The following is a 14,277-nucleotide window of genomic DNA, read 5'->3' on the forward strand; positions in this document are numbered from 1 at the left end:
GATTCCAGCTCACATAGACATTCCTGCGCTAGCTGTCACTGAGCTAGGGCAATAGAAATTGTAGCATAGCCACAGGCTAGCTACCCCAACTACGTATTCCTGGGGTCTAGGAAGGTTTGTGCTGGCTAGCCCATGCCACTACTCACCAAGCTACTGCAGCTTCACTGCTGTTTTTGGCATGCTAGCTCAGCTGACCGCTCGTGCGAGGACATCTGTATGAACTGGAAATCACACCCTTAGCTCCGAGTGTAGACGTCATCTGACGCCTGGTCTACACTACATGGTTAGTTTGACATAAGCTGCCTTGCGTCAACCTAGTTGTGGAAGTGTCTGGGCTTAAATTTGGTTCCCATCAATGTAAGTGCCTCTACACCCATTTAGTAACACCACCTCCCCAAGTGGTGTAGAGTCACACACAGTGGATGTAATTAGGTCAACGCAGTGTCTACACTGCATTACTTATATCCATAGGCACCAACTTTCCTCGGCACCGGTGGGTGCTCGCACCCCCCCTGGTCCCGCCCCAACTTCAGCCCTTCCCCACCCCACCCCCATTCCAACCCCTTCCCCAAAGTCCCCGCCCAACTCTGTCCTCTCTCTGCCCCATTGGACCCCTTCCCCAAATCCCCACCCCGGCCCTGCCTCTTCCCCGAGTGCACTGTGTTCCCCCTCCCTCCCAGCCCTTGCCGCATGAAACAGCTGTTTTGCAGCGCAAGCGCTGGGAGCTAGGGGGAGAAGCAGAGCCCGGCATGCTCAGGGGAGGAGGTGAGCTAGGGTGGGGAGCTGCCGGTGGGTGCAGAGCACCCACTAATTTTTCCCCATGGGTGCTCAAGCCCCGGAGAACCCAGGGAGTCGCCGCCTATGCTTATATCGACTGTCCCTGGCTTTCAGGCACTGTCCACAATCCCCCACAATGATAACACAGTTGATACAAATGCTCCTGGTGAGGATGCACACTGCCAACACAAGGAGCCAAGTTTGCACGCACACAAGTGATTTAAAGAAAAGGAGTACTTGTGGCACCTTAGAGACTAACAAATTTATTTGAGCATAAGCTTTCGTGAGCTCCAGCTCTCTTCATCGGATGCATTCAGTGGATGAAGTGAGCTGTAGCTCACGAAAGCTTGTGCTCAAATAAATTGGTTAGTCTCTAAGGTGCCACAAGTACTCCTTTGCTTTTTGTGAATACAGACTAAACACGGCTGCTACTCCGAAACAAGTGATTTAGTAACTGGTGGCTGTATGCCGACATAAGTTAAGTCAACATAATTTTATAGTGTAGCCATGGCCTGAGTGTCCAGCCCAGAGTTACGCAGGAAGTCTTTAGCAGAGCCAGGAGTTGAACCCAGGTCTCTTGTGTGGTTGGTCAGGGCTTTAACCGCAAATCCATTCTACCCAATGAGCTGATGAGGTTTGTGAACCAGTGACTTTCATGGCATGGCCTCTTGGCTATGAAAACCATTGATTATATGATGATTAAACAATTTAAATGTAGACCCAAAGGAAAAAATATACCTTTGTTTTTCAAATTTCTTCTGTAATTTAAGATCCTTTTTTTAAAAAAAAAGCATTTCAGTTCACCTTTAAGGTCATACAAATCAGGGACTGGAAAGGAATATGGATCAATGCGTAGATACATCAGATGGTGAGGTGTTCTAGCCCTGAATCTTTGGGGGCTGCATATAATTGGGACTTGGAGAGGCAGCTGGGTCAGTTCTCTCTCTAGGAGGGAGGCGGTAGGGGTAGCAGAGCTCTTGGTGCCTCGACTCCCTGTCCTTGCCCCATCGGTGGAACAGACAGCTCTGGAGTGTATGTTCAGTGGGTGCAGTGCCCTGGGAGGTCAGCTGGATTCAGAGGCATGCTGGTTTATTTTAAGTGCTGTCTTTAGTCTTTGCCACTGCTGCTGGGCCATTATAGGAGGCTTTGCGTTGCATTGCATTCAGGGGGATCTGTGATGAAGGGATGGGTGGTTGAACTTGCCACATTGGGCAAGTCAGTCAGGAGTCACAGTTGCCTAGAGGAACTTGTGCTGTACCATGGTCTGGCAAAGTCACCCGAGTTAGAGCCTTGGCAATGTAAGCATAAGAACATAAGAATGGCCCTACTTGGTCAGACCAAAGGTCCATCTAGCCCAGAATCCTGTCTTCCGACAGTGGCCAGTGCCAGGTGCCCCAGAGGGAATGAACAGAACTGGAAATCATCAAGTGATCCATCCCCTGTCGCTCATTCCCAGCTTCTGGCAAACAGAGGCTAGGGACACCATCCCTGCCCATCCTGGCTAATAGCCATTGATGGACCTATCTTCCATGAATTTATCTAGTTCTTTTTTGAACCTTGTGATGGTCTTGGCCTTCACAACATCCTCCGGCAAGGAGTTCCGGCAAGGTTGTCTGTGTGCTGTGTAAAGAAATACTTCCTTTTATTTGTTTTAAACCTGCTGCTTATTAATTTCATTTGGTGACCCCTAGTTCTTGTGTTATGAGAGGTAGTAAACAACACTTCCTTATCTACTTTCTCTACACCAATCATGATTTTATAGGCCTCAATCATATCTCCCCTTAGCCGTCTCTTTTCCAAGCTGAAAAGTCCCAGTCTTATTAATTTTTCCTCATACGGAAGCCTTTCCATACCCCTAATAATTTTTGTTGCCCTTTTCTGAACCTTTTCCAATTCCAATATATCTTTTTTGAGATGGGGCGACCACATCTGCATACAGTATTCAAGATGTGGGCGTACCATGGATTCATATAGAGGCGACATATTTTCTGTCCTATTATCTATCCCTTTCTTAATGATTCCCAGCATTCTGTTCGCTTTTTTGAGTGCCGCTGCACATTGAGTGGATGTTTTCAGAGAACTAGCCACACTGATTCCAAGATCTCTTTCTTGAGTGGTAACAGCTAATTTAGACCCCATCATTTTATATGTATGGTTGGTCATCCTAAGCCTAAAATGCTTTTGTTTGGGTCCTTAGCTTAGTCACGCAATAGGAGTGTCTTTCTTATGCCAGAGATATTATCTACTTTATTTGAAATTCTAGCATAGCTGCTTGTGGGCCAAATCCTCTGATCAGCTACGTACTTGATGTGAGTGGAGCTTTCTTAAGTAATCAGGAGGAAAATTTGCCTGTGTCTCTTATCATCATATCTGCTTATTTGACTGACGAATGGTCCAATCCTGCTTTCCTTGCGCGCCCAAAACTAAAATTCCTGTTAACTTCAGAATCGGGTCCATACTAAGTTTGTACTGCTCTTAATCCTAGTAGAGCTGATACAGTTACGAAGGAGCAAGCTGGATTCTCTTCTTGCCTTGTGCAGCATCAGGAAAATCATCAGCTAATTTCTGATGGGAGAATCTCTCTTATCGGTGGCAATGTGTGGAATAGGAAGCACCCAGCCAGATTCACAGATCCTAGGTGGAGTTGGTCAATAAGAAGAATGATCGTATGACCTTTTAATAGGGCTGGCGTGATAGAACAGGAACTGATAAGGATTGAGAAGCCCAGTATGTTATTCCATCGCTATGGATGAGGCCTGCGAAGTGCTGAGTTATGCTGCACAAAACAATAAAATGTTAGCAAAATATTTCAAGGTTGTTTCCATTTTGCAGGTTTCAAAAAGGACTCCTTTTCCCCCATTCATTTTGCAAACTGTTCTCGATGAAATCTTTCTCAAAACGATTATGGTCATTCTTAACTCACCGAAAACCCATTGAAAAAAAGTCACGAAAAATGTCCTGAAAAATTTCCAAAAAGTGAACGGTTCTTCATGGCATTTTTTGTTTTTAAAAGGCCATTTGTTGACCAAAAAAAAAAAAAAAATCTCCAAATTTTAACTGGCTCTGTCATTGGGGACCCTCAATCCCTATGGAGTTTGGTCTGCTCTGCTCTTGGCAGGATTGGGACTCACCACTGTCCTTTCAAACCAGTTCTCAGGTGCGGGATGGACCAGCATTTTGGAGGAAATGGACATGCAGAAGATGCCATCTTCCTTGATGATTTGCTCAATGCTAATTTCAGTTTGTCTCCCCTATGACACCTCCTGCCCCTCCACAGCCTGTGCTACAGCTCATCCATACACAGGGATGTGCCTACCTCAGGGGAGCTGGGGAACAAAGGAATTGTCCATCAAGGCTAGTTATGAAAACTCCTGCCCTCCTGGTTCCTCCTCCTTAGTCTTTGTTTCCTTCGCTCTTGAAGCACGTGGAGTCCATGACGCAGCTCTTCCTGGCCTCCCTCTCTCCCCATCTAGGTAAAGAAGGTAAAAAGAAAAGGAAGAATTGAAGGATGATGAAAGAACTGGGCATGTTAGAGGGCCCTTTGTGGATGCCAGTTGCATTCTGAGTAGACACTTGGGGACAGGAGTATGTTGGGTCACAGGAGCTACTTCCCCAGTGGTGGTTTCCACTTCATGGAGTCTGTTCCTACCCTTCCCAGCTCTCTCAAAGGCCAGGTTTGAACGTGGTGTGTCCATTCCCTTCTCCACCCTTTCCAGAGCTGTGCTCTGGCCCTGTTTGCAGTAGAAGGGGCATCAGGAATCTCTCTTGCCAGGAAGGGCAGTGCCTGGGGGAACAGTTGCCCCACATGGAATAGGTTTCCAGACTCTTTTTCCAGACCAGCCTCCTCAGCAGGATGCTTTTCCTGGGCCATGGCCCCATCCCTCTGGGAGTATCTTTCCTTCACCCATGGATCTTGTAGCCCTGTCCCTATAGCCTCTTTGGTAGGCTGCTGGATCTCTGACTAGGGCTGCGCGCGGCCCCTCTCCGTGGGAACTCTGTGCAGCTCTGAGACAGATCTTGAGGAAGGGGGATACCACCCTGAGCAAACTAGAGCCATTATTGCCAGCATTTTGGTAAGGCCTTGCTTGGAATTACTGCTTTTCCCTGTGTCTTTTCCCCCCACAGTTCCGGGACGTGAAATAGCTCCAGTCTAATGTGGAGGAACAGTTTGTCCCCTAGTACCAGGGTAGCTTTGAGATGTGCAGGAAGGTTCTAACCAGGGGAGGGGGGGGGGGTGCTTTATGGTTTTTTTTTTAAATAGATCATGTCTTTCCGCCTGGTCCCATTGGCTATCCCCAAGCAGCAGGCCAATGATTTTGTTGGTAGGTACCTGGATACTCACAACAGAGGTCTGAGCAAGTGGTTCAGGCTGAGCTCTCTGGCGGATGTCCTTGCATTTCGTCCTCGTTCCGCTCTCTGCTGGGAGGATCTTGCCTCTTGCATGGTGTGGGGTTTCCTGCCCGTAGCGGCCAGGTTAAGCATAGATGTGGATGCCAGCTGCCAGGGCTGGGAGATGGTCTTTAAAGGGTTGCAGAGGCAGTTTATCATGCCCTCCCTTAGTCATCAATTAGCTGCGCTGGCTATACACATTTCTTTCTTTTAATCTGCCCTCGTAAATCAGTCCCTCACGCCCCCAGTCCTCTCGGTTGCTTTTCTCTGAATTCCCTCCAACTTATCTGCATCTTTTTGTTACTGCATCACCCAGAACTGAAAGCAGTCTCCCGGATGAGTCATAATGAGCTGGATTAGTCCCTGTCTCCTGCTTGCTGCGTGAGATGATGTGTGTGCAGCCCAACACTGAGTTATCTCTCCTATGGTTTTGTTGCTGCCATGTCTCACTGCGTGCTCTGCTGTCCATTCCCTTTGGACCAGCGCGGGATCATTCCCTACAGTATATTCCACAGCACTTTGGCCAGGGAGCTTTAAAATAGCTTCATAACGTCTCATGTAAATCAAATAACATTTCTGTCTAGGTGGTGTGTGAGGTGAGCTATTCATAGGTTTGATTGGGCCTGGCAGGAAGTTCAGGAAATAGGAAGCCAGTTTCCAAGATTAAACTCTTCTTAAGAGGTGGAGAGAATGTTTTCTCAAGACCCGGCGTCATGAGGTCTACATGCTGCAGTTCAAGGTAAGTGGATGGGTGCTCGTTACACCTTCTGTTTGCTTGGGAGTCTAGCACAGAATGGGGACGAGGCTTGCAATGATGGAGGATTTACTCACTCTTGTGGGTAATCTTTCTTTTGTTTCTCAACTGAGTAAGAGATAAGAAGGGCAGAAGTATCTGCATCTGTCTCGAGGAACAGTTCTTTGATTAATAGATTCATAAAGTTTATGGCCAGACGGGACCATTAGATCTTCTAGTCTGACCTCCTGCATGTCACAGGCCATGACGTTTCACCTAGTTACCCCTGTATTGAGCCGAATAACTCGCGTTTGGCTAAAACATCCCTTCCAGAAAGGCAGCCAGTCTGGATATGAAGACATCAAGAGATGGAGAATCCACCCCTTTCCTTGTCGTTTGTTCCAATGGTTAATCACAGTCACCATTAAAATTTGTGTTTTATTTTTAGTTTGAATTTGTCTGGCTTCAGCTTCCAGCCATTAGTTCTTGTTCTGCCTTCCTCTGCTAGGTTAAAGAGCCCTTTAGTACTCAGTATTTTCTCCCCATGAAGATACTTATACGCTGTAATCTAGTCTCCTCTCTATCTTCTTTTTGATAAGCTAAACAGATTGGGCTCTTTCAGTCTATCACTATAAGGCATTTTCTCCAGCTCTTGAATCGTTTGTATGGTTCTTTCCTGCACTCTCTCCACTTTTCAACATCCTTTTTAAAATGTGGACGCTAGAACTGTGTGTAGTGTTCTTGTAGCGGTCCTACCGGTGCTGTAAACAGAAGTAAAATCACCTCCTGACTCCTACTGATTAATCCTATGTTGATACTGCCAAGGATTGCATTAGCTCTTTTTGCCACAGCATGGCACGGAGAGCTCATACTGAGTTGCTTGTCCACTATGACCCCAAAATCTTTTTCAGAATCATTGCTTTTCAGGATATGGTCCTCAATTCTGTAGCTATGACCTGATGCATAACTGCATTTGTCTGTAGTAAAATTCATTTTGTTTGAGTGGGCTCTGCTTCCCAGGTGATCCAAATCGCTCTGTATGGCTGACCCTGTCCTCATCACTATTCACCAGTCTTCGAGTCATGTGCCAATTTTGCCAGCCATGATTTTATATTGATGAAATATAGTTCATTGATGAAATAGTTCAAAATAGCATTGGGCCTAGAACTGATCCCTGCGGAACCCCACTAGAAACACTCCCATTCCATGATGATTCCCCATTGATGACTACTTTTTGAGATCTGTCAGTAAGTCAGTGCTTAGCTCATTTAACGTATGCTTTATTGATATTATATAATGCTTTAATTTTTTAATCAGAATGTCCTGCTGCACGAAGTCAAACGCCTTACAAAAACAGCGACAGAGTTACCCTTTGTCAAGCAAATTGGTAATCTCTCAGAGAACGAAATCAGGTTTGTTTGACAAGACCTATTTTCCATAACCCATGCTCACTAGCATTAATTATATACCTATCTGTCAGTTCTTTATTACTTGAATCCTGAAGCAGCTTTTCCACTATTTTGCCTCGGATTGATATCCCCCTGTTGGTAAGTGGAGAGATATTGCATTGTGGTATTGTGGGGGAGGATGGAGAAGGGGGTAAAAAAACTAGGAAATAAATTCTCTTTATATGGACATGTGTCAAGATCTAGAAGAGCTGATAGAAGCCTGGTATGTGGCTTTGAGAACACCCGGAGTTTGACTCTGCCTTCCGATGTGAGTGCACAACTTGTTGTCACTTCAGGGAGGGCTGTACATTCATATCTGACCCCAGAGCTTGGCCTCGAGGGGATAGTGTTTAGATGCAATGTGGATGTCTTTCCAGGTCTTGAACATCCACAGTGATCATGGTGCCACTGCCTGAAAGTGTCCTACCCCAACATCAGGTTGTGTGGGGGTAAATGGGATAATTTTCTGTGTGTCAATAACATCTATAGTTATACATGGTAAGGAAGAGTAGGTCAGCTCCTCTGTGCATACCCTGGCTGAAAGCAGAATTTCACATTAATGGCATCACAATAGGTTGCTGTTGAAACCGATGTCACAGTTGTGATGTCTCCCCTCTCCCTCTGCATCATCTCCGCAGTTCATACCTGCTGGGACATACTAGTTGGTGGTCCCTAGATTTGAACATCTGGGGACAGGGTGTTCTCGGTAGAGGAAACTCATATGCCCTGTCATTCTCTCAGAGCCAGAATTTATGGACCTTCAGGACATGGTGTAAAGCCTCACTTCTTGCTCAGCCTTCTTCCTTAGGATGAGTAGCTGTTTGACCTGTTATCTTCAGATGATTATGAGGGCCTTATGAGTACTGACATCAGTTATTACCATTTGTATTACAGTAGCACTGAGGAACTCCAGCTGAGATTGGGGCTCCATGGTGCTGGATGCTGTAGAAAGAGCTGCTGAGAGACAATCCCTTACTCCCAAAGACCTTGTAGTTTCTCGCCCTAGGTCATGCAGAAGGTCAGTGGTAGAACTGAGAATAGAATCCAGGTCACCTGAATGCTAGGCTAATACCCATTCTGCTGCACCACACTGCCTTTCTAGAGTCAGCTAGGACTTCTATTGATAGTAGTAATACATTATAGTTTACATAGGGCTGTAAATTTACATGACACCTTCCAGTCCTTGATAAGACCCTGTCCCAAAGATCTAAGTAGTAAGACAAGACTAACAAACACCGGACAAGAGGCAGGGTGATGGGTCAGGACGGCAAGTGTGTGGGCACTATGGACGGGGAGAACAAGGGAGGAGAGATCACTTGAAGAGGTAAGTTTGAAGGAAGAAGTTCTTTAACTGAGCATGGTCAGTCTGTTTTACTGTTGCAATATTTTCTCATTATAGCTGTGCTCAGGAACCCAGAAATGGGCTCACTGGGTACATTTCAAAATAAACTAATAGGGGATTTGAATTTCAGGGGCATGCTATAAGTGGCAAAGATCCCTTGCTCATACAGATGTCCCAAAGCAAAGAGAGAAGGGAGAGGATGGTGCATTGAGCAAATAGTCTTCTCTTTTGTCCCAGGTGGCATTTTTCATGCTGTTTGTCACTGCTGTGGTTTCCAGTTGCTTTTTAGAGATCCAGGGCAATTCATATTTCCAGGTGCTTGTTTCTAAGGCAGGTGCTCAGGTATGTGCCTAACTTTAAGCAACAGAGTAATCACATTGATTGCAACGGGACTAATCATGTGCTTAAAATGAAGCATGTGCTTAAGTACAATCCTGAATCGGGGTCTTAGTTTTTAATGCCCAGAGCTGCCATTGACTTAAGTAAGCTCTTTCCCAGGGCTGTGCAAACTCTTTGGCCTGAGGGCCACATCTGGGTATGGAAATTGAATGGCGGGCCATGAATGCTCATGAAATTGGGGGTTGGGGTGTGGGAGGGGGTTAGGGATCTGGCTGGGGGTGTGGGCTCTGGGGTGGGGCCAGAAAGGGTGCGGGAGGGGGCTCTGGGCTGGGGCAGGGGGTTGAGGTGCGGGTGAGGAGGGGGGGTGAGGGCTCCGGCTGATGGTGTGGACTCTAGGGTGCTGGAGGGTGGGATTGAGGGATTTGAAGGCAGGAGGAGGATCCGGGGTGGGGCAGGGGGTTGGGGTGCTGGAGAGGGTCAGGGGTGCAAGCTCTGGGCGGTGCTTACCTCAAGCAGCTCCTGGAAGTAGCGGCATGTCCCCTCTCCAGTTCGTATGCAGAGGTGCGGCCAGGCAGCTCTATACGCTGCCCCATCCACAGGCTCCACCCTTGCAGCTTCCATTGGCCGCAGTTGCTGGCCAATGGGAGCTGCAGGGGCGGTACTTGGGGCGGTGGCAGCATCCGGAATCCCCTGGATGCCCCTATGCGTAGGATCCAGAGGGGGGACATGCTTCTGGTTCCAGGAGCCGTGCGGAACGGGGCAAGCCCCGGACCCCGCTTCCCGGCAGGAACTCGAGGGCCAGATTAAAACGTCTGAAGGGCTGGATGCAGCCTCCAGGCTGTAGTTTGCCCACCCCTGCTCTTTCCTCATACCATGGCGATAGAGTCGTATAAACACCCTAGCAGATAGATAAGGGACTGAGAGGCAAGTGAGTCAGACTTGCAGCATTTGGGCCAGGGGTTTTGAATACAAGCTTCTCTTCAGGGAGGGTGAACTGGGGCATCAGGATTTGGCTTGTGTTTATTTTCGATGTAAATCCTAGAGTTGTCTGTTTCTTAAGGCAGGCTAGCTGCTATCTTATTGGCAGGCAGACAGCGCGGTATTCCCTTGGAGCCTGGGCGTTTAAATCAGGCATTGTGGGGGCACGTGGACATTGCATATGGTTGTGTGCCCCATGGAAGGAGGGCCTTCTGTGGACATTTCGGTTGGCTTGTCTGTGTTGGGTCTGGGGCTGTGTCTGGGGGATCCTCACCATTTGCCTTTGGCCTTTGGATGGCATTTAGACAGGCCCTAAAAGTCTGTTTCCCTGGAGAGGTTATTAAATGATGCTCCACTGGCTGTTAGCAGGACGCTCATCACTTCCTGGAGGCTGCTCCCCAAGTGGGGCTTGTGGATGGGCACAGCTGGATTTTATTTTTGCACAGGGGATGGGGAGAGTGAGCTGTCATTCCTGCAAACCCTAGCTCCGCCACCTTCGGCAGCCTTTGACTTTTGATGCATCATGGGTGTGGCATACAGTTCGGCCAGGGGCCCTGCAGCAATCACGACTCAGAGCTGGGGCCTGTCCCCTGGAGAGCCTTGTTTCCTGCAAGCCAGCCAAACTTAGCTGCTCTTTTTTGTTTAGGTTGCATTGGTGATGTTTAATTCTTTCTCTAAATGCAGACAATGGAGACCTTCGTGGAAATGACCGATAGGCGAGGAGCTGGCTCTGCATTGCTGATGAAATTGAGGGCTTTTGTTTTGCGCTGTTTCGCAGGCAGTATTTCGTTGTGGGCTGGATGTATTCCTGGCAAGAGAAATGATGGATGCTCTCTTTCGTTTCCAGTGGCAGCGTTTCAGATTCCTTGCTCCAGGGCAAAAGCTGAGCTAACTCTGATTCTGGAACAGCTCTGGAACCTTGGCAACTAAAGGCCACAGGGTTGCTCAGATGACAAGTGGCACAGAGTGCAGGGAAAGCTCAGGAGAACAGTTTTGTGTAGCGTGCCCTCTCTCGCTCTCAGGAAGCGGGGCGGTCGGGCTGAAAGTCCGCCAAGCGTGGAGGGAGGGTTTCATTGTCTGGGTGTTTTGCAGGCAGAATGAGCATTGGGCTTTCTGGCTATTGCTGCACAAAAGAGCAGATTGACGTGTTAATGAGGAGTGTTGGGGGTCTCCAAGACCCAGCTTCCAGGGCTTGGATAGAGAGCAAAATGCTTCAAGGTTGATCCCAGGGTGGGGGATTGTCAATTTTCTTTGTGAGTCTTTCAGAGACTCTCTGGGAGTCCCCAGGATACCTCTCTTCTGCCCCCCACTCACATGGCAAGGCCCCCACATTATACCTGGCCTTAGAGGGCAGGGTAGGGCTTTCTCCAGAGCCTTAGGATGTTACTCCTGAGTTGGCCAGAGAAGGTAACTTCAGAGCAAGGCAAGGCACCCCGCCCCTGCTGCCAGGCTGCCTGCTTCTAGCCCATCTTAGCTTGGAGACAAAGAACCTAACCCAGTCTGACTTGGTGCCCCTTGGAGAGGAGCCGTAGATGTGGCATGCTGGCCGTGCCTTCACCATGCTCAGGCTGTTCATTGTCTCGTGTTGGTGAAACACGCTCGTCATTCCAAAGGTGGCCTCTGCCGAGCCAGCTCGCTAGCCATTTCTGTTTGTTGGCTGGTGTCATTTCCACTGCAGAATCCCTGCCCCATGGGGCTCACTGGCCGGGCTGTTTGGGCTATGTGCAGTGAGTTCGGGGCCTTGGAACGAAGGTGTGACAGACACTGATGTTTATTTCCCGGCCCTAGTCACGTGGTCCAGGTCAGGGTTACCAAGGTCACATGGCAGAGGTCAGTATCCACTGATTCCAGGGGCCACTGTTAAATCTTCACCTTTCTCTCCTTAAAACTCAAGCCCAAATAAAACACAATATCAAGCAAAACTGGCAACCACAAACTAATACAGCCCAGTCACAAACCACGCAGATAGCCATGGGTAGGATGGGGACGACCCGAACCCTCTTGAGAGGAGGCAGGATTTTGCTGTCTCATTAGACATCTGTCAGTAGCAACCATCTCGTAACCCCATCAAGCTTCCCGTTGCATGGCCACTTGTCAGAGCAATTCCTTCTGCAGGGGCCTGGTCAGCATTGGGGAGGGTCTGTCATCTGGAGCCCCAGTTGGCTGCTCTTGGTGCTTGTCATGGCCAAAGACAGGGGTTGGCATGTGCTATTCCTGCCAGCCCTGTCAGAGAGCATCCTGGGTGTCCACTGCTTCCCGCCTTAGTTTTGTCAAGATGTCTTCTGTAGCTCCTGTGCGTCTGGTGCTTCGTGGGAGCTATGGCACGTCACTATGGTGTGACTGTCTAGCTCTTACTCTGGCAGCTTGCGGCAACCCCTTTCTAACACTCTCTCCTGTATGTAGTGGGAGCAGCCATTTGGCATTCTTTGTCATAATATTTCTTCTGTTCTGTCCCATGATCCAGTTATTTTATAACTCCTTCAGAGCCTATTAGATATGGGCACTAAGGATTCTGCCCTACCCACATGCCTCTGATCCTAACCAAGCACTGTGTGGTGGGTTGTGATATATTCCCAATGCTAAACATGAATCCCTTGAACCAGGCCTTTTTCTTTCTAGCATGCTCTTTGCTATTTGCGCTGGCTGTTTGGCCAGCCTGTTCGATGATACATCGCACGGGCTTGGCATAAGGTGCTTGAACTAATATTTCAGAGAATTGCAGAAATGAGCCTTTTGTGAATTGTTGGCCAATCTCTGGTACTAACTCATCTGGAAGCCTGTGGTGAGCAAACTGATTTACAATGGGGTATTACGTTGCTAAGAAAATTGAGTACTAGTCCTCTAATAAGAGGCAATCTTTCCTGATACAGAAAGACAGCCCCTGCTTCTGTGAGCCTGGACTGACTGAGACCTTACATGTTGTTTATCACAAAATATTTCCATAGTGACATATCTGCGACCACTTTTTTTTTCTTTTAACTTCCAAAAGCGTCTCTCATGCCAGTCGATCTCGCTGTGAACTTGTTATCAGTTATACCCCCAAACAATTCAGGCTTTAATAAATCCATTGGTTAACTGTTCAGATTCCCGTGTCTTAGCTCTAATACCCAGGTATGTAATGTCATGATCGTTGGTCTCACCTGGTAGCTGCTTTCTTGTAACAAAAATGTGCCTTCCCCAAGCGAACTGTCTGTTGTATAGATCACAGTATAGTTGAAATGCTTTGAATAGCTTTGTGCACCAGTTTGCGGTCTCTGGAATGGAATGTTTTGTCAATAGCCTCTGGGCCTGCCACAGGTAACAGTATGGAGGGTCTGGCCCTCTCAGTTTGCTCTGCAGTACTTCTGGCTTATAGGAAAGTTTGGAAGTTCTGCTAGCAGCTCTTTCAACTCTCTGCCAGATTCCCCTCTGGTCTGAGGGATTCCAGTGGCTTCCTTTGCTCCATTTGTGCTAGAGATACATACGGTTCTCCTCTGATGCCAGGTGTCAGAGGAAAAAGGAGTGCTGGGAAGGGGCCGGTCAATATTAACCTGGTCCCAATCGCATGGTGTGGATGAGGGTTACAAAAGGTTATAGCCCGGTTGCATGGCAGGAGTTGGTATCTGCTGATGTCTGTGGCTAACTGTGCTAGGTCTCAGTGCATTTTCCCGTAGGCAGGTGTCCATATAGCTCAGTGGTTTGAGCACTGGCCTGCTAAACCCAGGGTTGTGAGCTCAATCCCTGAGGGGGCCATTTGGGATCTGGGGCAAAAAGTGGGGATTGGTCCTGCTTTGAGCAGGGGGTTGGACTAGATGACCTCCTGAGGTCCCTTCCAACCCTGATATTCTATGATTCTATGATTCTATTGCATAAATCACCATAGAACCATAGACTTCAAGGCCAGAAGAGACCATTAGATCATCTAGTCTGATCTGTGGATCACAGGCCACAAATTCTATTTGGCAACCTTCTTTGCAGAGAGACTGAGGACCGAATGGCCATAGAGACTCAGCTGCTCTATGGAGGGCAGGGCTGAGACATGTTGAAGAGGCACGTGTGTGGGAGAAGAGGGCACTACTGCTGCCCATGCTCTGATTGATCTTTCATTGCCAGTCCGGCCCTTCCAACCACCCCCAAATTGACATGCAAAATATTTGAATAAGGGGGAAAAATGGCTGTCCCCATCTGCCTCCAGTGTGCTGGGTTTATCTGTCCATCTCTGGGTTACAGGGGTTCCTTTTACAACAGCCTTCGAGACTCCCCCAAACAAAGGAGGACAGCATTAGGAAGGC

At 48.1% G+C, this 14,277-nt stretch overlaps 1 protein-coding gene across 9 annotated transcripts in view; it reads left to right on the forward strand.

Moving 5' to 3' along the window:
• CXXC5 (CXXC finger protein 5) overlaps positions 1 to 14,277 on the forward strand; it is a 171,836-nt gene that overhangs the window by 125,178 nt on the left and 32,381 nt on the right. The window contains exon 1 of one of the 9 annotated variants that reach the window (XM_048861263.2): positions 5,882 to 5,905. The exons of the other annotated variants lie outside the window; for them this stretch is intronic. The gene's annotated coding sequence lies outside the window, so the exon portion shown is untranslated. Of the gene's footprint in view, positions 1 to 5,881; positions 5,906 to 14,277 lie in introns of those variants that run through there. 9 annotated transcript variants of the gene reach the window in all.

This window comes from Caretta caretta, chromosome 8 (genome assembly GCF_965140235.1).
Source record: "Caretta caretta isolate rCarCar2 chromosome 8, rCarCar1.hap1, whole genome shotgun sequence".
Taxonomy (NCBI): domain Eukaryota; kingdom Metazoa; phylum Chordata; order Testudines; family Cheloniidae; genus Caretta; species Caretta caretta.